The 19,152-nt window shown below is 46.3% G+C and overlaps 1 long non-coding RNA gene across 1 annotated transcript; it reads right to left on the bottom strand.

Annotated features, from left to right (window-relative positions):
* Nucleotides 1–1,167: 1,167 nt before the first annotated feature.
* LOC142871920 (uncharacterized) lies at nucleotides 1,168–17,567 on the bottom strand. The gene is made up of 3 exons (XR_012920136.1): nucleotides 17,213–17,567; nucleotides 16,909–17,009; nucleotides 1,168–1,256 (listed from the first exon to the last, which is right to left on the bottom strand). It is a non-coding gene; the product is annotated as an uncharacterized LOC142871920 (long non-coding RNA).
* Nucleotides 17,568–19,152: the final 1,585 nt, after the last annotated feature.

The raw sequence follows: 19,152 nt of genomic DNA, 5'->3' as shown, positions 1-19,152 counted from the left end.
TCTTAAAGGCCCCGCTTTTCTTCAGTTAATAGTGTAAAAAAAGACTGCATTGATGCGGTTAAATCCTCAGGACCCTCAGTTCTTCAGGGACGGATTAAAAGGCTGGGGTCATCCCTGACAAAAGTGTCTCGACCTTGAGAGAGCCTATGCCGAGAAATACTGTTTATTTTTACTTTATCTTTTAATCACATTTGTCCATGAACTTTTTGTAGTCCCCTTGTTTTTGATTTGGATAAAACTTTGATTTCTCAGCTCTCTTTGGGCAGCTGTGTCTTAATTGTAAAACAAAAGACATTGTCTCTGCTGCTGTCTACTTGGCCCAAGTTTCCGATGTTGGAAAGGTCCACGTGGGAGAACTCATGACTCCATGCACCTGTGCCAGCTGGCGGGTGAAATCCAAGTTCCTTCAGTGGAGATCCTGACCTTCTGTCTTCTGGAATCCGGAAGAAAGAGCTGAGGAAGGGTGGCCATGGCACCTCTCCCACTGGAACAGGAGTGTCCCCTGGATGGTGCCCCACTGCCCCATGCTGAGGAGTTCTTCACTGCAGGGATGTCTCAGCCCAATCATTCAGTCTCCCCCACAGGTACTGGGTCACCTGAAAGGTCAGAAGCATCTGAGCACACCCTTTTTATGGTTTATGGTGGACCTCGGCCCCTTCCCCATCAACACTGAAGCTCTCAGAGGCAAAGAGGAGTAGAGGAAAAGAGTGATTGTCAGCAACAACCAGAGTTACAAGGTTTGATTTCAAGGAGAAAATCTTGTCACCAAAACCACTACCACGAGATTTGGACTTGCTCTGAATGCAAACTGAGGAGGCCCTTGATCAGAGCCAACTACACTTGCCCCTACCCTCTGCCAAGAAGTCAGACCAAGAGGGAATCCACGGAAAAAAGTTTAATGCAACAGCTTCCAATAGTCTGCAGTGAGTCGGAGCTCTAGGGGGTTGGGCCTACGGCACTGCCCGTAGCTCATGGCAGGCCAAGGCCGACTACGGTGGCGGTGAACGCCATAAAGATGGCCAGCCTGGAACTGCTGAGGCTGACCTCACTTGCTCTGCCAGTGTATTGTCTGAACGTTGTATAGTCCATGGTTGGCCCGACTTCATTGCATAAGTTGCTTTTACAACACAGTATATAGAAGAAGGGCATAGGCCCTTCTATTAGAAACCGCTTGGTTCGACGAGCGGGGGGTTCCTCAATTGCTGGGCACCATCTCGCGCACTGCTTTGAAGTCATGAAGAAACGTGGAAATATTTCTAATAGGAAAGAGAGACAGAGAGAGAGAGAGAAAATCACGTGAATCCAAGCTCTAAAACAAAGCCTTTCTGTCTGTGTCTGTCAAACCCTCACCCTTTGAGGGCCCCTTTCAGAGGGGCACACTCAGTGGAGAAGTCAGGAGCCACCACCAAGTGGGTCAGGCCTTTGTGTTTAAAGCTGCTCCAGTGAGGGGGCTGGCTTGTGTGTGGTGTGGATGTCAGGTGACGCCAGCCCTGGCCTGTCCCTCTGCACTGGGCATGTGGTTCTGGGGATTGCTGTTTGGGAACATACAAGTTCTTTCAGCCTCAACTTCTCAAACACAGATAAGTCAATTAAGAGCAAGGACTCTCGACCATCCTGGCCCCTGTCCAGAGCTCAGAGCTGGCTTCTCAGTGCGCCAGGTTCAGCTCTGGGCCAGGGCTCATCTTATGACCTCACCTCATCTCCTACTCCACTGTGCAAATCGTTTATCCATATTAGGTTACAAAGTCCACGTTGGCTGACCTGAGCCTTAGCCATCGCCTAAGCGTCCCGCAGACTTCCTGGAGCACAGAAGGCCTGGACAGAGCTTGAATTCTCAAGCTCTGAAGATGGCACTGAGGGCAGAATGTCCCAGGTGTTCAGATTCCCCTTGGGGAGAGTTTTGTGTGCCTGGAAGTTCTCAGGAGAATTACGACGGACAGAACATATTTTTACCTGTCCACCTAGTTTTGTGCTTCTCTTGTAAAAGCTCTCTAGACCCTATTTGCAGTGGGGAATTTAACAATATAAAAGCTTAACTTTTCATTTAAAAATGAATGATTGAAACGAAACTTAGATTTTCTTCCAATTCTGAACTAAAGTAAAATTTTAAGGCTCAATCTTCCCCCCGCCAGCGGCTGACCAAATGGACCCCGTCGTGGCCAAAGCAATATCCTAAAACTAAATTGTCTGCCAGGAGGAGGGAGGTCAGACATGCCTCATCATAGCCCCCTCCCTTCTTGGGGACATCCTTTGTGTGAGGGGTCGAGACATTGCATACCTGCAAGGCCCACACCCCCAGTGAGGCCGGAACCAACATCCGACTTCTGGAAACTGTTGCTTGCTTGCTTGTTTGCGCCAACATTGCATTGTTTGAACCCCTGTATAGTGGGGGTACCAGCCAACCAATCATGTTAAAGGTCAATGCATGATCCACGCGTGATCAGCCACTGCAGAGCGTATGCACCATAGGGATAAAAGGCCCGCTGCAACCCCAGTCAGGGTCCTTGCCTGCAAGAGTGGCCACTGCGTTGGTGCTCTAGGGCTTGGACCCTGGCTAGCCAGAAAATAAATCTCCTCTTGTGTAATTACATCCTCGATGTCTCTGCTTTTCTGTCCGGTGGGGCTGTGGAAGGTCAGTCCCTAACATTTGGGGGCTCGTCCGGGATTTGCCTTCCCCACAGACTATCGGATAGAATTCAGGGCTGAGGGAGGAGTGTGAATATCCACCCCGGACTAGCCGGGTGTGGTGTTGGGCAAGGGACGAGGAATCCCCTTGCAGGACCCCGGATCAGGACGCCGGCACAGGACCTAGGCGGACGTGCTGGTGGGTCGCCGGTCGGAGGCAGGCGGAGACGTCCTCTGGCCCCGTTGGGACTCCGGAGCTGACCTTGTAGCCAACGGCTCGGTCAGGAGGAGACCGGGGAGTAGGTCCGGACCAGGTTAGGTTGTCTGTTTACCTCACTGTCCACTTGTCTGTTGTCTGCTTTGTTTGTCGCTGGCTTTCTGTGTGTGTGTGAGTGAGTGTGACATCTCTCCTTGGCTTGTTGGAGTCTCTGGGTTCTGTGGTTTCAGCCCGAGAACCCATCAGGGTTGCATGGGTTTTCGGGCTGGGGCCGTGGAATCAGGGGACCCATGAAAAGATCCGCAGGGGTGACTAGAACCTCCAGGTGAGTATTCCCCTGCATGGGCTGGCAGCACACAGTGTATCTCCTGCCACCCATGCCAGGAGTGGCTAGTGCGGGAGGGGCACGGCCGTTACCTCTGCAGGGAGTGTGAAAGGCTAGGGATTCAGATCCTTGTCCCCAGTGCCCCAACTGCGGAATATCGGTTTGCACATCTGCCTATTATTGACTAGCCATGGGACAGGCTCTAACAACGCCGTTGTCCATCCTGGTGAGCCATTTTAAGGATGTCAGGGCAAGGGCACACAACCTGTCCCTGGAGGTCAAGAAGGGAAAGTTTGTTACCCTTTGTGAGGCCGAGTGGCCCACGTTTGCAGTGGGGTGGCCCAGGGAGGGCTCGTTTGATGCCTCCTTGATCAAAAAGGTAAAAGGGGTGGTATTTGGCCACCACGGACACCCTGATCAGATCCCCTATATTGTGGTCTGGCAAGACTGGGTTCGAGACCCGCCACCCTGGCTGAAGGCCCCCCTTCCTGCCCCGAGGGAAAAGGCGGAAGTTCTGGCAGTTAAAGAAGTCAGAAAGGTGAGGGGCACGGAGTCCGAGGTCCACTGGGACACCAGTGTTGCCAGACTCCAATCTCTACCCAGACCTGACAGGTCTCGAATGGAACACGCCTCCACCCTATAACCCCGGGGCAGCCTCTGCAGCTCCCCCAGCCCAGGAGGACTCGGGACCACCGGCAGCAGGGCCGGCCTATGAGACCAGACAGCGGACTGGCCGGGCCCCAGATCCGGAGCCCTTAAAGGCGCTCCCTCTGAGAGCAGTGGGACCCCTGGGGAAGGACAGAGCACAGACATTCCAATATTGGCCCTCCTCTACCAGTGACCTTTATAATTGGAAATCTCAAAACTTGAACTTCTCCAAGAATCTGAGAGACCTAATTAATATTTTAGACTCTGTTCTTTTTACTCATCAGCCCACCTGAGATGATTGCCAGCAGTTACTTAAGGTGCTTTTCACAACGGAGGAAAGAGAAAGAATTCAGGGGGAGGCGCGGAAGCTGGTCCCGGGTGAAGATGGCAGACCTGCCACGAATCCGCAGACCATTGATCAGACCTTCCCCCTTGAATGGCCACCCTGGGCCTACGATGAGGCTAAAGGTAGGGAGCGTCTCCAGGTCTACCGCCAGACTCTGATGGCCAGTCTCTGTATGGCGGCTCAAAAGCCGACCAATTTGGCCAAGGTAGGAGATGTTCGTCAGGGGCCGGAGGAGAGCCCGGCAGCATACTTAGAGAGGATCCGGCAGTACACCCCCATAGATCCCACTATGGAAGACAGCAAGCCGCTGTTATGATGGCATTTGTTAATCAGGCAGCCCCAGACATCAGGCACAAGGTGCAGAGAATAGATAGATTAGGCGAGAAGACTCTGCAGGACCTGTTAGAAGTGGCAGAGAAGGTCGATAACAATAGAGAAACGCCAAAAGAGAGGTTAGAGAGGATCGGGATAGAAGATAGGAAATTCCAAGCTAGAGAGGCATGTAAAGCAAACAGAGAAATGGCTAAATTCCTGCTAGGCACCACAAGAGGGGGGCAGATAGGGTCAGAAAAAAAAAAAAGGCCCCGGCGGAAGAGGCTAGGCAAGGATCAATGTGCCAATTGCAAGGAGCATGGGCATTGGGCCCGAGAGTGCCCTCAAAAGAAAGGGGGGTGAAGACTTAGAGGTCCTGAAAAAGTCATGGTTGCTGGACAGGTGACAGATGAATAGGGAAGACGGGGTTCGGTCCCCCTCCCCGAACCTAGGGTAACTTTGCAAGTAGAGGGGAACCCAGTCAGCTTCCTCATAGATACAGGAGCAGATACAGCATTCGGTACTAACGGAAGACACAGGAAAATTGTCCAGTAAGACCAGTTGGGTGCAGGGGGCAATAGGAGCTAAACTATATCGGTGGACCACACAGCGGAGATTAGATTTGGGTTCAGGACAAGTGAGTCACGCCTTTATGGTCATCCCTGAGTGCCCCACGCTGCTACTGGGAAGAGACATCCTTACCAAGCTTAAGGCTCAAATTCATTTTAAAAAAGAGGGAGTAATAATAACTTATAATAAAGGCAATCTCATCAACAGCCCCGGGTCACTCAGATCCTGACCCTGACACAGGAAAATGAATATAGACTGTACCAGCCCATAAAAAGCAGAGAAAAAGGCATGGAGCAATGGCTCTGTAAATTTCCCATGGCGTGGGCCAAGACAGGGGGCACAGGATGGGCAAAACACCGGCCGCCTCTTTATGTCGAGTTAAAACCCGGAGCCGAGCAAGCCCGAGTCAGACAGTACCCCATGTCCCAGGAAGCCAGAGTGGGAATTACGCCCCACATTCAGAGACTCCTGGACAGTGGGATTCTCTGGAAATGCCAGTCGGCCTGGAACACCCCCCTGTTGCCGGTGAAGAAACCGGGGTGTAAGGACTAAAAGGCTCGACCTCTGTAGAAGGGTGTAAGGTGGGGCGAGCATGGGAGTGGACTGTGCTAATGGAAGACACTTTTCAAGCCCTGAGGGCAGCCATGCTGGAAGCCCCAGCCCTAGCACTCCCTGATCCTACAAAAGAGTTTCACCTGTTCATAGATGAGAAGAGGGGAATAGCCAAGGGGGTACTCACACAGGCCCTGGGACCCTGGAAGTGACCAGTGGCATACTTGTCAAAAAAAAAAACAACAAAAAACTAGATATGGTGGCGGCAGCGTGGCCAGCGTGCTTGCATATCATCGCAGCCACAGCCCTGTTGGTCAAAGACGCCGTTAAGCTCACCCTAGGGCAGCGGCTGCAGATCACCACCCCACATGCCATAGAGGGGGTCCTGAAGCAGCCACCGGGACGGTGGATCACAAATGCGAGGCTGACACACTACCAGAGGCTTCTGTTGGACGCCCCCCTCATTGAGTTCCAAACACCTGTCGTCCTGAATCCGGCCACGCTTTTGCCCGGCCCCAATTCAGCCACGCCTAAGCATGACTGCCTTGAGATCCTGGCTGGAACCCAGATGGCCCAGAGAGACTTACGAAGCCTGGGTTACAGAACAGTTGCATGCAACACAAGGCGAGGATGGCTGGTTTCAGGACGAAGGGCATCGCCTGATAGTGCCAGAGACCTTAAGACGCCACCTGTTGGAGCACCTACACCAGACCACGCATCTAGGGAAGAAGAAAAATGCTACAGCTGCTGGACACTGCTCAACTCAGGTTCAAGTCACAAGGACGGGTTGCAGATAACATTGTCAGAGGCTGCCGAGCCTGTCAGGTCATGCAGCCGGGGAAGACCAGAGGGACCCACGCAGGTACGAGGGAAAGGGGGAGGCAGCCAGGACTATTTTAGAAAGTGAACTTCACAGAGGTAAAGCCCGGAAAATATGGGTATCGGTATTTGCTGGTCATGGTAGATACGTTCTCTAGATGGGTCGAGGCCTTCCCTATGAAAGGAGAGAAACAGCTTTGACAGTAGCTAAAAAAATGTTAGAAAAAATAGTCCCCAGGTATGGACTGCCAAAAGGGATACGATCAGATAATAGACCTGCGTTTGTCAGTCAGGTTAGTCAAGGGCTGGCCCAGGCTATGGGGATAGATTAAAAATTACATTGTGCATATAACCCCCAGAGCTCTGGGCAGGTAGAGCAAATAAATAAAACAATAAAGGAGACCCTGACTGAATTGGCCCTGGAGACTGGCGGAGACTGGGTGACCCTTCTTCCCTTCACCCTGTTCCGAGCCCGGAACACCCCTTATCACTTGGGTTTAACCCCTCTTGAAATCATGTACGGCACACCCCCTCCTGTAGTTCCTAGGATGAGCCCTGAGGCTCTTCCGGGACATCCCAAAGAAGTGTTACAAGCGGTGCAGGGTCTGCAAAGTGTCCACAGTCAAGTATGGCTGGCCCTCCGTGCTATCTACCGGCCTGAAGAAGAGGGTGCCGGACACCCGTTTCACCCACACCAGCCGGGGGACTGGGTGTGGGTGAAATGGCATAACAGCAGAACTCTCGAGCCAAGGTGAAAGGGCCCCTATCAAATTATTCTTGTTACCCCCACTGCTCTTAAGGTCGATAAAATAGCGACCTAAATACACCACTCCCACGTGAGACCTGCTAATAAAAAGACCAGGAGCGGTGCCAGGACCAGTAGAAAGCGACTGCAGACCCGAAGAATCCTCTGAAGACCAGACTGACCCACGTGGCAGCGACAGCCCAGGACTGCTGCCACAGACTTGGACTGGGGTTGTGGCATCTAAGGATTAAACTGGGTGACAAACATGGATGGGTTGAGGTGGGGTTGGTTGTTGTGGGTCTAATGTTTTTGGGATAAAGACCTACAGCTGTTCTTACTGCCCCGAATCCCCACCAACCCCATGACCTTACATGGGTCTAAAGATTATTAAACAAAATAATAACCTTTGTAAAAGAAAGGGTTAATACAGTACAGCTTTTAGTGTTGCAGCCGCAGTATCAGAAGCTCTAGTCAGGTAGCACAGACTTGGAACCTTTAGAAGACCCAAGAGACGAGCAAGAGTGCTCGACCAGCTTCTAAAGAAAGGGGAGAATGTGAGGGGTCGAGACATTGCATACCTGCAAGGCCCACACCCCCAGTGAAGCTGGAACCAACATCCGGCTTCTGGAAACTGTTGCTTGCTTGCCATGGAAACCGTTGCTTGCTTGCTTGTTTGCGCCAACTTTGCATTGTCTGAACCCCTGTATAGTGGGGCTACCAGCCAACCAATCATGTTAAAGGTCAATGCATGATCCACGCGTGATCAGCCACTGCAGAGCGTATGCACCATAGGGATAAAAGGCCCGCTGCAACCCCAGTCAGGGTCCTTGCCTGCAAGAGTGGCCACTGCGTTGGTGCTCTAGGGCTTGGACCCTGGCTAGCCAGAAAATAAACCTCCTCTTGTGTAATTACATCCTCGATGTCTCTGCTTTTCTGTCCGGTGGGGCTGTGGAATGTCGGTCCCTAACAATTTGTAACCCATTTAAAGGCCTAAGTGTATACGAGACAAACCTGCAGGTCCTCAATTTACAAAACCAATCTATGTTCAGTGGCTTGTCTTTGGTAACAGCCCCTTATGTTAAAACATTCCAAGCCTTTACACAAAGCTTCATGTCTTTAACCAATTACAAGCCAAAAAATCTTCAAACCCACCTATGACCTATAAGCTCCCCGCTTGGAGATGTCCCACCTTTTCGGGCCAAAGCAATGTATGCCTCCCACGTATTGATTTATGACTTTACCCTGTAACCCCTGTCTCCCTGAAATGTGTAAAACCAAACTGTAATCTAACCACATCGAGTCCACTGCTCAAGACTTCTTGGGCGTGGCTCCGGGTCATGGTCCTCAAATTTGACTCAGAATAAATCTCTTTAAAAATTATTTCACAGACTTTGGCTTTTTTTCCGTTGACAATTTTGGCACAGTCAGCAGGATCTCAGAGAAGACTCAGGACCGCCTAAGGAGCAATGCGAACTTGGCACCAGGTACTGGGATGGCCCTTTTAGGCCCTCCGACTCAGAGCTTCTCCTTTGGAGGAACTGATAAGTTGTCCTGAATTCCAGAACTCCTGTTTTTGGTTGATGGTCTGGTTTATTCTGAGGTGGTTCTTTTCTTAGCAATTGTTGTTTTGGATCCCAATTTAGGTTTGGAAGTGCACTCTAAATGGCTTTCTCCGTTGCCTTTTTTCCTCTCAAAACTAATTTCAATTGGCTTATCTGCGTATTTGCACAAGGAACCCAATTGTCCTATTTGTAGATAAATGAGAGACTGAGTTTCTCAGCCCCGAAGATAAGGGGCAGCTTACTCCTCTCAGTCCTAAGGCAGCCCTGGGTGACCAGGGCCCTGATTAGGAGTTGCCTGGGGTGATTCCCCGAGGCGTGAGTAGCCCCACGGGGAGCCCCCGAACAAATTAATTGTTGGGGACTGACATTATACTTTCTTGGTTTCAGAATTAAATTCAGTGAGTAACGTACGTGCCCTGCCCAGAACATTTAAGAGTAATGTGCTCTGGACAAGGTTGCTGCCTAGAGGCATAACAATAGGCCTGAGTTTCTGCATTGAGGCAAGAGCTGCCCAGCCCCATGATAAGTGGAGGCCTGGAGGCCACACAATAAGCACATTGTTCTTTTGATTGCTGTTTAGCCCTGTAAGATGGCTGGATAGTCAATGATGGGCAAGATTCCTCAAGGAGGAACAACCTAAGACAGACACAGCCACAGGGGAGCCAACCAAGAGGAACTGGGGACGCAAAATGCCCCCTGTGGCTGCCTTGCTTAACCTCGCTTATCTCAGCCTGTGACCTATGTTTTGAGCAACCGCCTGGAAACCTTAAGTCAGGGACATCTGTACCCTTAGGCTACGTGTTCCAGAATTTACGGCCATTGCTGCAAAGCCTGGGTGGGCACGTACAAGGAACTAACTTTGATTTTGGGTGTATAAAAATAAAACGAATGGTGCATTCTGCACTGCAGTCTTGTAATCGTCTTTGTGTGTGTTTGTGTGTCTTTTTGTATTCTGTGTTCATCCCCCGTTTGCAAACGGGCCACGGCATTAATTAAAAGAAGGCTCGTTCGGGAAACCCATATAAGAGCTGATCACTTGGCGTTTTGAGCCCTCTCGGAGGTACTAGACTCCGGAACAGAGAAACTGAGACACGTAAGAGGGTGGGACTGACTCAATGGTGAAACATTGAGGAGCCCCACCCACAACCAGCACACTCTGACCCAGGACACCAAATCCTAGACCACAGTTCGGTTCCTTGAAAACAAAACACAACAAACAAACAAAAAATGAGAAACTAATTCTTTCAGAATGAGAAAGACAAGGAGAATGACTCCTGCTGGACACCCCAGTTGGTTTGTGGCGCCTCTATTTGCAAGTAGTTTGGTAAATGAAAAGATTCAAAGGCATGCCAGGGTTTCTAGGCCTCTGGCTGGTTATAGCTAATTCTTGTGCACAAGTTTTTATGGAAGGACATATTACATCAAGGAAAATTCAGAGCTGAAATAGTCCACCTACCATGATTAAAATGTCTCAGGTATTTTTCTCTCTTCTGGCTACTCTAAAACGTGCTTACTTTTTCTATTGATGTTAAGATAACTCATTGTTTACGGTATTTACAATTGAAAGGCTACCTGGAGATCCTGCAGTCAATTCTAGCTAAAATGCTAACACTGAAAACTCATTTTGAATTGAAGAAAGAAAAATGGGGGGGGGGAGGGGAGTAAAGGTTTTTTAAAAATCAAACTGCCATGGAAACTGCTTTACCCAAAACTTTGATCTACAGGCCTAATTAGGTTACCTATCAGGGCAACTGAAGCTTGCCATGGGAACAAGTTCCAGTCTCATCAGAAGAAATTTGAATCCAGCTGTCTCTTACAGACTGGTGAGTCTGAGTTACCATTTCATGGCTAGAGTTCTAGGGTAAAAATCTATTAGAACTTTGTGTGTGTGTATGGGCATGAGAGAGTATATACGTTTGGGTATGTTTTATGTCTGTCCATGTATTACGTGTCTGTGCTTATGTGGTTCCAGACTGGCTTAAAATTAAGGGAGCGCTCATAAATTAAACCCAAATGCTTCACGTGAATTTAGCAATCTTTGGTAAATAATCTGAGCTATTATTAAAAAATAAAAAGGTGTTATTAGTAAAGTAATAGTAAAAATGCTTTGGAAAATTGTCAGCATACATTTGTTTTTGCCTGGGTTTTACAGGACATTTTTATGTTCTTGAGGTGTAAAGATTTGATATAAAGGTTGTAACAATATAAACTCAAAGACAAAATAATGCGTGATTTTTGATAAGTAAAGAAAATTTAGTATTTGGTCAAATGATAATCACTAAATCTGAGTTACCAACAAATATACTTATGTGTTTAAATTTAAGGTAAAAATGCAAATGTGCCTAAGTGTCAGCAAATCAGAATAAATAAAACACCAAAGAGCAAAAGACAAACTGAATCGTCAAAGGTTTATGAAAACATTTTGGTTTTGGTCTTTTAATCCTAACTGCAAATATAGTTTTACTTCCACCGAATCAATGCCTGTAGAGAGGTACACTAAAGGTGTTTCTAACTCACTATCATCTAATATTAACAGTACTGTTAGGGATTCAAAGTTGTCCTAAAAGTTGTAGTTAAAGAACTTAAATTGAAAGCTTTAGTTTTCCCTTGGTCTTGTCCATTTTTGTCCTACTCTTTACAAGCTAGCCGGTTATGTGTACATTATGTTGCTGTATCAAAGCTTTTGCCTAGGGAAAAATTTCTAAATTGTTAATTTTTCTATAGTAATTTATTTTAAGATAAAAAGTGACTGATGGTTAAAATCCATGAGAATCTCAAAGCAGTCTTACTCTTTATAAATATTGTATGTGCTCAAGTTCATACCCCACCAAAATTGTTTTGAGACTATTAAGATCGTTTTTTAAAACAGCTTAATCTTGATCCTCATGTAAAAAGCATGTGACCACTTTGTATCGTTGTTTGATATGTTAACATTGGTGCTGAAAGTATTTTTTTCCCCTCAGTCTACAGTCAGATGGTCTTATGTTGATGGGATTCAGAAAACTAACTTAAAATGACGGCTTCAGAAACAAAATTTTCTGAGCTTGCCTGCCTCTTGTACCAATTCTTCCCTGAAGCTAGCCATAAAACCTAAAATTATTCTATGTAAAATGGCCATAAAGTAATTATCTGACCTACTTTGTTTTTACTTTGTTTTACTGTAAAACCCCATAACCAGAAAGGGCTTGCCCTACACCCAGAAAGAAAAAATGCACACTCAAGAGGCCAAGCAGAAATATAAAACGCCTTGCTGGTTCTGCCACTCAGCCTGTTAGAATTAGCTCATCCCCTTTTTGTCCAATCATATTTCTACACAGCTGTCCATACTTTAAACATAAAAAATGGACAATTTCCCCTGCATCGTTGTGTTCATTCTAAAGGCATCCATGTATAAGTTTTAATCCTTTCTCCTATGAATCCTATTAATCTTAATGTCAGTAGATTTTCAGCAAGCCTTTATGAGAACAGTGGCCTTTGCTCCCAAACTCTGGGAGCCAGAGACACTTTAAGCACTATGATGTCAACAGATTATGTTTGGAGATGCGATGTTTTGGAAGGATGTAATCAGCTAATACCTTTCAACAAGATATTCTAAAATGACTACTATGTTTATAAAATTTAGAAGTGATGTTATACTTGTTTAAAAGAACAAGTCTGATTGAAATATTTATTTTTTCTTGGTAAGATTTATGAGCTTGTATTTTGATCCCTGTTCTGTGTTATATGTATCTAATTTCCAGTGTATAAAAATGGTTAACAGAAAAGTAACTTAAACTAATGGCTAAAATCTAAGCGAACTGCTAAGATAAATAAATAAGATGAAGTAGGTAAATATAAATGAAATAAATACAAATGAAATTTTCATATAATTTAAAATCTTAAAGTCATTATGTTAACAAAAGATAATCATAAAATGTCCGTCATTTATAAGGTAAAATACTAGAACATCAGTTCCTTTTTTTTTTTTTTTTTTTTTTGAGATAGGGTCTCACTTTGTTGCCCAGGCTAGAGTGAGTGCCGTGGCGCCAGCCTAGCTCACAGCAACCTTAAACTCCTGGGCTCAAGCAATCCAACTGCCTCAGCCTCCCGAGTAGCTGGGACTACAGGCATGCACCACCATGCCCAGCTAATTCTTTCTACATATATTAGTTGGCCAATTAATTTCTTTCTATTTATAGTAGAGACGGGGTCTCGCTCTTGCTCAGGCTGGTTTCGAACGCCTGACCTGGAGCAGTCCGCCTGCTTCAGCCTCCCAGAGTGCTAGGATTACAGGCGTGAGCCACCCGGCCGGAACATCAGTTCTTAAACATAAGTTTAAGCTTACACCTTGATATCTTAGCTTTATATTTAGGAATACTAATAAAATTGGTGACTAAAAGTTCAAAGTTACTTTAGCTTCCTAGGTTTTTCTAAGCGTTGACATTATGATTAGTACATGTAATTAAAACTTCTAGAGGAAAGAGAAACAACTCTATACAAAAAATTCTTTTAATGAAAATGTTATACAACATAAGTATTAGTTTTGTTAAAAGATATTTTGTTGAATTTATTTGTATTTGAAAGTACTTATTCAACATGTAAATGATCATTAAAAATTAAATGGATATAAAAGTTAAAGGTTAGAGAAGGTTTATAAAAGTCTTACCTTATAGTCAAATTGGTTAAATTCGATGGATTTGGTTATAAGATTTTATTAAAATTAACTTTATCATTAATACACTACTGCAATAAAATTTTGTTTTCTCTTTTGAACTAAATTGTCATATGATATTAACAGGAATAACAAGATTTTTATTCACCTTTTAATAGACTGCAAAAAGGAAGGGAAGGAAAGAAAGACACAGATTCAGCTTCCTTATTAACTTGCACTGCATTAGGTCTTATTCTTGTTTGAGAAACTGAGCCTCCTTTCTCAAAAAGATAGGATTTTTACATTAAAAAATATATATATATATTTGAATTATTAATTTGGCTATAATTTTATAGTAACCTGCAATCTTGTTTCATGACAAGTGTCTTACAATGAACAATTCATGACTTTCTACTTTTTAAGCTTTCACTAAAATTTAAAGTTACCAAAAAGAAGAATTCTAGTCAATGTGTATAATTATATATAAGGTGTACCAAAGAATAAGATTTTTTAATAAGAAAAATTATAAAACAGCATGTGTTCTTATTAAAGTATACATAACTTTGTCTAATTCAGAGGTTATTTAAAGGTTGAATCAAATTTAGAAAGACAATAAAAACAAAATTCCACTTGTGAGTAAGCAAAAGATGTAAAAAGGCAATGAATATAGAAATATGTTTTTGGTAAGAAAGGTTAAACTGAAAGAATAATGTAAAGAAAGGATCTTGCATGGAATTTTTGTCCTAAAATGACTGGTTATTTAGGAAAAGGGAATGTTAGGACAAAACCAAAAGTTTTAAGGTATGTTTTGCAGATAGTATATGGTACGTGCAGGTTGGGATAAAGTTTATAAAAGGGAATTTATTAAGAAATTTTGGCTAAAACAAAGATTTCTGTTAATATTAAGTTACTCTTAATAAAATGACATATAATGCACTCATTTTGATTCCATAACATGTTCATTTCCTTTTTAATGCAAAAAATAATGCACTACAAAAATTTTTTTTTTAAAATTTTGGTAATTGACCTAAAAAAATACAGATTTTATGCTTTATCAGATCATCCCTGTGAGCCTTATTAGGTTTTGACTAACTAGAAAAACTAAACGTTTCAAAGGATTAAGATTTATACCCATATAACTTTATCACCTTTAGAATCTTTTGATGACTATCTCTCTTGGTTGAATAAATTATTTTATAGTGGTTTGTGATTGTATATGAACAAATGTTTTAAGCCTTTGATATTTGACAATAAGTTTTCCAAAACTTAAATTCTAAATCTAGCCTTTTGACCTTAAACTAGCTTTTTATACATTAGGATCACTAAAAGTCTAAGACAGACATTAGATTTATTTGGTGTGTCAAAACCATCCAGGAACATTGTCAAATATGAAATGGTGTTTAACTTTCTTTGGGCTGTACTTGTATGTTTTTAGTATATATTTTAGTGTTGTCAAATATTGACATGTCTTGGTGTGTGCTGTCAGTAATAATTATGGTTATTTTGTAAATTGCTATTTGTCACAAAATAACCAATTTGGTTTGTCAATTGTCTCTAACCATGGCTGGTCCGAGTTTTATCATCTTTTAGAAATTATTATTTTACTTTGATTCACCTCAGAAAGTGGTTCTTTCTGGCTAAGTCCAAAGTTGACTTCTTCAAGTAAAAGTCATGGAAAGGACTGACAAATCCATTTGAATACTGGTTTCTGATAACTCTGGAGATTATATACCACTGGACTAAAACAAAACAAACTTCCAGGACTTTAACTTTAAGTAAAAAACTATGACCATGAGTATATGACCATGAGTATAGCTAACACAACCTCATGAGACAGCACTAAATTTTCATAAAAAGACGCTTTATTTAAAACATTACTAATTCTTTTGTTTTTCAGAGTCCTGACAAATTTTAAGTAAATAGCAAGTTTACCTGATCTCTGGGACCTGAGAACCATGGAATCTGCCAAACCCCTGTTCAAATATCCTCCCTCTATGCCCAGGGTATATCTCGGAAGAGGGAGCGTGTCAGATTGTAAGGGCCAATTCTGAGGGATGGAATTAGTTTAGACCCTCCAGATCAAGGGAGGGACACACAAAAGCCTAAAAGAATACTAAATGAAATACTTGGTCTTTTCAGGCCATATGCTGCAGATATCCAAATCAATAATAAATGGTTTTTTTTCCCTGCTTTCTATAGACTTAGAACTTACTGAGTATAATTTTTATCAGTTATAGAGTTACACAAAAGGAAATATAATGAGCAATTTATCAGCCACCTTAATATAAATTACTAAAGAGACTGAAATGTTGTGACACAATAAAAGTCTCTAAAAGTCCCTTAACTTAAATGTTAATGATGCTTATATTTGCTACAAGTCTACTACTAAACCCAAGAATATAGTGCCTCGAACTTGTAGGTAAATTAGCTTTATAGCTTTGCTTTTGATATTTTGCATTTTACTCTTATGTCATCTAAAAGATTTTAGAGTATTAATGAGTGCCTGTCTACCTCCGGTCCTGTTTGGCTTATTTAACTGGCTGTAAGCCCCAGTTTGGCTCTTCAGTCCTCTTGGTCAAAAGGGTCCCACCAAGGGACTAGATGAATCCAGGGCAGGTAGCCACACCACCCTGGCAACGGATGGGACAAAATGAAAGTTTGGCCATAGATGCTGCCTCTGACAGATCTTGGCCAAAAGGGGGGCGGAGGGGAAATTGTGAACTAAAGTAAAATTTTAAGGCTCAACCCCACCACCACCCCCAACCCCACCGGCTAAATGGACCCCCTCGTGGCCAGAGCAATATCCTAAAACTAAATTGTCTGTCAGGAGGAGGGAGGTCAGACATGCCTCATCATAGCCCCCTTCCTTCTTGGGGACATGCTTTGTAACTGACCCATCAACAGGCCTAAGGGTATGCAAGACAAACCTGCAGGTCCTCAATTCACACAACAAATCTACCTCCACTGGTTTATCTCTGGTAACAGCCCCTTATGTTAAAACATTCCAAGCCTTTATTACACAAAGCTTCATGTCTTTAACCAATTACAAGCCAAAAAATCTTCAAACCCACCTATGACCTATAAGCTCCCCGCTTGGAGATGTCCCACCTTTTTGGGCCAAAGCAATGTATGCCTCCCACGTATTGATTTATGACTTTACCCTGTAACCCCTGTCTCCCTGAAATGTATAAAACCAAACTGTAACCTAACCACATCGAGTCCACTGCTCAAGACTTCTTGGGCGTGGCTCCGGGTCACCAAGCGATCTGTCTCAGAATAAATCTCTTCAAAATTATTTTACAGAGGTTGGCTTTTTTCCCGTTGACACTATCCCCCAGTATTTCATCCTTATCCACTGTTGAGGGTGCCACCCTACATCAGCCAGACCCCCACCACCCCCAGCCTCTCAGAATTTTGCTCTTTCAGGTTTGAAAGAAAAAGAAAGTCACGTTTTATTAGTTATTTTCTGTTGAAGAAAACTAGACAGATCCTGATTCCTCAAAGGATTCTATCCATCTGTCTGCGGGCCCCCAACATGAATGACAGTACTCACTCACGGTAATGATACCACAAAACTTCTCATGTTCTCCACATTGTGATGGGTTCTTGCAGGCGAAGTCGTTCTCTTCCTCACAAACGTGGCACTGCAGCCGTGCCGCTATGAGGAAGAAGAAAAGAAGGTAGGACCTCAGCGGCTCCCATCGTTCCCACCCGGTTTCACCTGAGTTCTGTCTTTGCTCCTGGGGGTTTCCTCCTCCACCCACACTCTCTCTCTCTCTCTCAGGCGCCTGCACCCACGCACACAACATGCACGCACACCCCAAAACACGCACCTCTGCGCCCAGACACGCAGTGACATACCCACATCCACCGCAACCACAGCTGCCCAGGGAAGATGCGTTCCACGGAAGAGACCCCTGGGTTCGGTGCCCGCTCCCAGGTGCCTAGTCACCCCCTTCCTGGCCCACCCTCCTTGTCCCCAGGCCCTGCTCCGCAGGAAGTAGGCTCTCTTGGGTCGGGGCCACACTAGCTCTGGGGAAGAAGGGGCTAGTCCCCGGCAGCTCTTCCGGTTGGGGCTCAGGCAGCACTGGAAGGCCCAAGAGACCAGGCCAGCCTTCGCTTCCAGCCTGACCGCTCCCGGGATGTGGCGCTGCTGAGGATAGAGGGGTCTGGGCCCAGACTGGAGCAACCCCGAATGAAAAGGCCCCCGTGATGCACCCAGGCTCTGTGGGCCCCTGGGCTCTGTGCCCCCAGACGCCCGAGCACGCCCCGCCTTGCTCTGCCCTGGCAACCCGGTTACTCCCCAGCCCAGGGCGCAGGGACTAACCTTGTCTGGCAGTGCTGTTGGTTTCTGCCTGCACCAGAGGCAGGCCCAAGACCAGGAGCAAGGGTAGCAGGGCCATCTCTTCAGTGGGCGCCAAGCCCTGGGCGGGACAGGAGGCCGGCCTCACATGAGCGCTGCGGTCCCCCACCCCAGACGCCTCACCCCGGGAGCCCCTCATCCCCCACACCGGACCTCCCCTCATCCCGCACCCCGGGCCTCCCCTCAACCCCGCACCCCAGGACCCCTGACCCCACAGTCCCTATCCCGGGTGCCCCCAACGGCGGCCCCCTCACCCTTCACCCCGGGACCCTGAGCCCCCAGCCCCCACCTGGGCCCACCCCACACTCCAGATCTCCAATCCCCATTCTGGGCCTCCCCACCCCTGTCCTGTCTCACCCTACAGCCTCTGTCTCCGTCCCCCGACCCCCTCTCCTTTAATCCGCCCCCCCTGTCCCCAGGGCCAGCCTGAATCTCCCGCCTTGGGGTGCCCACCGGCCTCAGCAGAGATCCTAGCGTCCCAGGGCCCGTCCTGGCTCCCCACACTGCCACCTCGTGGGTGCTACCCTGGCTCCTTCTAGAACCTTCCCCCAGTTCTCTGTTCCTCAGAGCGAGTGGCTTGATTCCCTGCAGCCCGGCAGGGGGCGGCGGAGGACTGGGGCCGCAGGGCGGCGGGGTCTGGGGGCGCAGGTCCTTGCCAGCCTGCCTGCGCCTCCCAAACTTGCTCCCTGCCCCCAGGACGCGCCCGCCCGGGCCTCTGTGTCTACACGGGCCACCAACCGTCCCCCGCCGCCCCCTCAGCCGCCCACGCCCGGGCAGGGGTCGGTCTGATGGCTTCCGGGTGCAGAGAGCGAGGGGAGGGTGCGGTGTGAGGAGCCCGCCGTCCCCACCGCTCAGGGAGCTCTCCCAGATTGTGACACAGCCCATCTGGATGTATGTTCAGATTTTCTCTTTTCTGTGACACCAGAGGACTTTCCGCGTGTACCGTCCTCCACCTTGCGTTACCCCCACCGCCCTCTCAGGAGATGGTCCCTGTTAACACCTGCAGAGCTTTCACATTCATTTCTAATTTTTTTAATGGTTGCATTGTATTCCGTGGCCTGGATGTACTATCCTTTGTTGAAATGTCCTCCTTTAGTGAACGTTTGTGTTGTTCACAGTGTTTTTATATTTTACATGTCAAAATCAAAATAAAATATAGGGATGAATCTTAAAATTTTGGCTGGGGGAGAAACAAGTGCAATCTGGGGCATGGGCACAGAACAGGGTAGTCTTCGGTGTGCCCAAGGAACAAAGAGAAGGTTGGGGGTTTTATGAGAGAAATGTTGCATGTTGATGGAAAGAAGGCTCATGGGCACTATGCAGGGTCCCGGAGGAGGCCAGCTCAGCTTGGTGAGTGACAGCGGTGGGTAAAACCGGCCTTAGGGTTACAGCAGCTGTTTCAGCAGGCTGGGTTGCAAATAATTCTTGGAGTACATGC

Source organism: Microcebus murinus, chromosome 7 (assembly GCF_040939455.1).
Source record: "Microcebus murinus isolate Inina chromosome 7, M.murinus_Inina_mat1.0, whole genome shotgun sequence".
NCBI classification, from domain to species: Eukaryota; Metazoa; Chordata; class Mammalia; order Primates; family Cheirogaleidae; genus Microcebus; species Microcebus murinus.
Note: the sequence above shows the minus strand (reverse complement) of the source record. Positions and strands in the feature narration are given on the sequence as shown.